The following is a 5,475-nucleotide window of genomic DNA, read 5'->3' as shown; positions in this document are numbered from 1 at the left end:
GTGGGTCCCTCGGTGCGGCGTGACGCCGAAGTAGCAGATTTCGAATTCTTTTTATAAGGTAGTCCTAAAAAGGACAAGTTTGAACTAACAAGTTCAGTTTAGAGTCGGTTTACAGCTCCTGAGAGACACTGTTGGTGTTTTATTATCCTGGAAATCTCCTTGGTACAACGATGGGGATGTATATGTACACCTCGGTATATATCTATGTGTATTTATATAGTTGGACGTCCAAGCTCCTAGGAAAACTCCTCTTTGGAAAAAAAACTCCAGTAGTGTTGTTGCCTTGAAAAAGGCAAATTTGGGCAGTTATTTATGTCGAATTCACTTCGGGAAGTAATTTGGGGTGTTTGTTTTTACTTCCCTAATCTCAGTATAAAGAAACTACTGCCGAAGACTCCTTTACAATTCCAAAAACTATAATTAGCCAACTTCCAATAATTCAGGTCAAAAACGCTCGATGTTTACTTTACAATGCTCAGAGTCAGACTCAGCTGCCCTAACCCGCGAAGCCGTCTATATTTATCCATACGCGGCGCGCGCGCGTAGGCTCCGCCTACTAGCTATCCTTCCCTTCGCCTTCTCTGATTCGCTAATCTTCGCGATACATATACTGAATTATTGGACGTTGGTAACACCCCCCCGCTTTAAGGAGTCGCTTGTAGTTTCTTTAAAACCGAGACCAGGAAGTACTCTTTATTAGGGAAATACTCAAAACAATCTTTTTACAATAAGTCCTTAACCTAATTTACAATATTTTATCCCCCTTAACCTAAGTTTTTAACAAAATACATCACTCAGCTTCCTTGCCTGTCCCTCCTCTCAGGCTCTGCTGGCAACAACAATAATTACACAAGGGATCTTACTTATCTTATACCTAAGCTATTTAATCTACATGCGCCGAGCGCGGGTCAAGGTGCTCCTGACCTTCTCGCGGAGGTGGGGCAGGTCTCAGATCGTCCGTGTGGATGACCCGGTCTACACCACCTTTATTCACCACGTATGTGTTAGGACCCAACTGCCTCTGGACTCGACACGGAGTTGTCCACGTTGGCCCAAAGTTCTTCCGAGCTCTCTTGTCGTAATTTCGACACAGCACCCACTGGCCCGGCACGAACACGACAGCCGGCACTTTGTTCTTATCCGGGAACCGTTTATTGCGATACGCAGCCGAGCTCTGCTGTGCTTCCTCTACGCGTTGGGCACGGTCCTCATTATGAGGCCTTCGTCTCCTTTGTAGGGGAGTGTCCCAATCGCCAGGCCGAGGCAACTCGTAGCCTAGCAGGAGCTGGCAGGGAGTGACATTCGAAGCCGCGTTGGTACGGGTTCGTAAGTTGAAGATAATTTCCGGGAGACATCGCTCCCAGTGCGATTCGTCTTTACCTATCAAGGCAGCCCGCAGCATCTTCTTCAGCTCCTGAACCCGTCTTTCTACAGGGTTAGCCTGTTGGTGGTACCCGGGGCTAGTCCGCGTCGCGATCTCATTCCGTTGGCAGTACTGTTCCCAGTTCCTGCCCAAGAACATCGCGGCACTATCCGTGATCACCACCTCCGGGAACCCCCACCGATAGCAGATCTCCTGCGCAAGAAATTCAATCACGGTGGCCGACTGAACAGACTCTGCGGTGCGGGCCTCTACCCATTTGCTGAAGCAGTCGGTGGCCAATATGATATACCTATTACCCTTTTCCGTAGGGCTATAGGGGCCAAGTACGTCAATTGATACCATCTGCCAGGGACGGTCTGGCTCATTCGGCCGTAGGGGGGCGGCTTCCTGGGGAGGACTCCGCTTCGTTGTTGCGCAAGTCAGACACGTGTTCACATATGCGGAGACCTGCTTCCGCATATTAGACCAGTAGAAATGTCTACTGATCTGATTCTGGGTTTCTTCTACTCCGGGGTGACCTGCTTGATCATGATAACGCCGGATTAACTGATCCCAGCAGCGCCTTGGGACCAGTAACCTCTTGGCATCCTGGTTAGGTCCCACATAGTACAATAAATCACTTTCCATTTGGAAATCATGCAGGATCCGTTTCTCGTATTCGGTCGGATTAGGGTTCGCTCTGGCCCTCTCGATCCGGAGCCTAAAACGTCTTACGCTATCACTACTACGTTGCAGTTCAGCGACCTCCTCGAACCAGGTCTGTATCTGATTCAACGTCTCGGGGTCGCTGGCCTGTACGCAGACCAAGTCGCATACGTTAAATAGCTCGCCCAACTCGTCCGCGAGCTGAAGCAGGATCTCATCCTCCGCTTCGTCAGGTGTCTCCATTTCTTTGTGAGGAAAGAACATCCTCTCTACGTCGGTATCAAGGTCCATATTTGTTTGGGGCTGGGTCGGATTTCGGGACAGAAAGTCAGGTAGCTGATTCCTCTTACCTGGTATGTGTTCCACCCTGAAATCATATTCCTGTAGGAGCAAAGACCAGCGAGTCAGCTTGGCTTTCTCATCCTTCATCTTGTCTAACCACAGCAGTGCCGAATTATCGGTGAACAAGGTAAAGCTCCCATCCTGGAGATAATGCTTGTACTTTTTAATCGCCCACACCACCGCAAGGCATTCGGTCTCATTGATATGATATTTCCTTTCGGTGGCGTTTAGCTTGGCGCTACTATAAGCGATTATCCTCCTATTACCTCCTTGGGGGTCTATTTGGAACAATACGGCGCCAATGCCAATATGGCTGGCGTCCGTCTGGAGGCCATATGGTAAGTGGGGGTCAGGTCGCGCTAACTCTAACGGCTGGGAAACGGCTTCCTTTATTGCCTGGAAGCTGTCTTGCGCTTCCGAGGTCCAGAGAAACCTTTTCTTTCTATCGATAAGGTCGGTCAGCGGTGCGGCTATCTCGGCAAAATTCGGGATGTATTCCCTAAGCCATCCGGCGGTGCCCAAGAAGGCGCGCACCTGCTTTATATTACTGGGCGCTGGGAACTCCTTTACGTTTAAAACGTGTTGCTCCTGCGGCTTATTCCCATCCTTGGATACGACCCGGCCGAGGTAGTTCAAGGTGCTAGACCCGAACTGGCACTTGGATGGGGACAGCCAGAGCCCATGAAGCCTCAGTCGCTCCAATATCAGCTGCAAGTGACCGCAGTGCTCCTGTAGATCATGTGAATATACAATGATGTCGTCCAGGTAGACCTTGCAGAACTTGTCTACAAAACCTACCAAGACTTCCGACATCAGTTTCTGGAACACGGCAGGCCCATTCTTGAGTCCAAAGCTGAGAACCTTGAACTCGTACACCGCTCCATCCGGTCCTCCGAATGCGGTGTACTTCCTAGACTCCTTGTCCAATGGGGCCTGCCAGAAACCGTTCCTTAGATCTAAGGTTGTGAAGATGGATGCCCTACCCATCTCTCGCACCGTCTCCTGAATTGGGGGTAGATAGGGGGCCTCCGTTATAATCAACTTGTTTATCTGTCTATAATCTACACAGAACCGGAGTTTCCCCCCTTTCTTGGGGACCAAGACTACTGGCGAGCAGTAAGGAGAGGTGCTTCGGGCAATCACTCCTGCCTCTAATAATTTAGAGATTTCGTCATGGACGATTGCCTTCCGCACCTCCGACATTTTTCCATAACGGGACTGTCGGAAGGGCCTCTCCTCCTTCACTCTTATCTTATGTACCGTAGCCTTGGTTTGGGGCTGACGAATTGTCTCCTCGAAGACATCTGGGAATTGTTTTAAAATCGGGAGGAGCTTATCCTTGCTCTCGGGGGAAAATTGAGAGTCTTCCAACTCCAGCGGGATATCCTTCCTTAAGAAATTTCTTTGGCTTGGGTACGTTTCAAAATAAATGCACAATCTGGGGGCTTGCCCCAAATAGATTGACCCTCTGCCTACATCTATAGTAGCTTCAGTTTTCTTAAGGAAAGGAAGACCCAAGATTATTTGCTCCTGCAACTTGGTAAGGACCGTAAATTTAATCTGGAACTTCCGTTCTTCGATTTCCACTGGCAGCGTGATCTGGCCTAAACTCTGGCTTATGTTGCTTTCGCAGCCCATGAACACCGTAGCCGGGTTCGGAAGTCTGGTTAAATCCATATGAGCGATCACGCTAGCTTGAATGAAATTACTGGAAGCTCCAGTATCAATAAGGGCGGGCAGAGTCGTGGAATTGACTGTGCAAGGGATCCTAGGGAGGTTCCTCCCTATCAGAGGGCGTTCTTCGGCTAGAGACATGTAACACTCCAGCTCAGTGAAGTTTGGGGAGTTTTTGCAGTGGTTCTCAACTATTGGGGCCTTCGGCTCTCCACTGCTAGATGCTCCAGCCCCATCTAGTTTTCCACCTGCTCCGAGGACATCGCTTCCACCACGTTATTGTGGCGTTCACGACGCTCATTGCTCGCTGCCTGCCTGGGTGCTGATCTATCTTGATCAGCAGCCCGCTGTGGGGGACGGTAAATCTCCGCAGAGCCAGCACCCCGATTGTTGTTCCACCCTCCTTGGTTGCGGACTACATTGCCTGAGTTCGGACCCGTCAAGGTGCGATCGGTTTGGGGGTTTATGCTTCTATGCATTTGTTTGGACAACCTCAAGTCCTCCTCAATGTTGCTAGCGTCTTGTATCAAATTCTCAATGTTTACCAACTGCTTGCCCCGAAAGAAGCAACGCAGCTCAGGTGAAAGTAGTTGGGCTATGATCTGCAAGACCTCCCTTTCCTGCCCGCCAGGAAACAGCCTTTTTGCTAGTCCAAACTTTTTAATTATAAATACGTCCGCCTTCGTATTTCGGTCTTGTCCTTCCCCATAGAACTTTGCCGTGAGCTTTGCGATCAGCTCAGGGCTGGCGTATTTCTGAATTAGTCTCGCCACCATCATCGACCAGGTGATTTGGGTCTGTGAATATATTGCTGCCCATTTAGAAGCGTCTCCAGTGAGCTGAGCAAACAGTATATGTACCCAGTCTCCTTCCGGAACATCACTCCTCACCAACTCCGTTGAAAGCTTAGAAATAAAAACTTCCGGGTCTTCGTTTTCGCTTCCGGAAAACGTCGGGAGCCTAAACCTTTCGAAACGGCTATTATTCGGCTTTTGGGCTTGGCTGAGCACTCTACATAGCATAGCCGACAGCCTATCAATCGAATCCTCTTGACTCTCTCGCCTTCCAGACTCTTGCCCAAGAGGCTGAAAAGTCACGTGTCTATTTATCTCTGGGCGCCACTGGCTATTTGGTACAAGGCCTGCAGCCAGAGCAGGCTCCTCTCGCGGGGGACTCATAAGTCCTCTGCTTGCCCTTGGAAGGGTCCAAGTCGTTTGGAGTGAAGGTGGGGACCCAATCTCACTGATTATCCGAAAGGATGCTCCTTCCGCATCCCTAAGGGTATGGTCAAGGCTTTCTTGAGCGGTCCCCTCGCCTTCCTCCTCAAACGTGGAAGTAAGACTCCTAAAGGGAGTCTCTAGACCTCCCTTATTCTCAAAACGCTCCTCGTTCGTCGCAGAAGCTCGTTCTTTCCTCGATGCCTCCTCCTG

Source organism: Leptinotarsa decemlineata, unplaced genomic scaffold (genome assembly GCF_025532065.1).
Source record: "Leptinotarsa decemlineata unplaced genomic scaffold, Ldec_3_MD MMD2_tig00000654_RagTag_RagTag, whole genome shotgun sequence".
In the NCBI taxonomy this organism is placed as follows: Eukaryota; Metazoa; Arthropoda; class Insecta; order Coleoptera; family Chrysomelidae; genus Leptinotarsa; species Leptinotarsa decemlineata.
The sequence above is the reverse complement of the archived record's forward strand: the minus strand, read 5'-3'. Positions refer to the sequence as shown.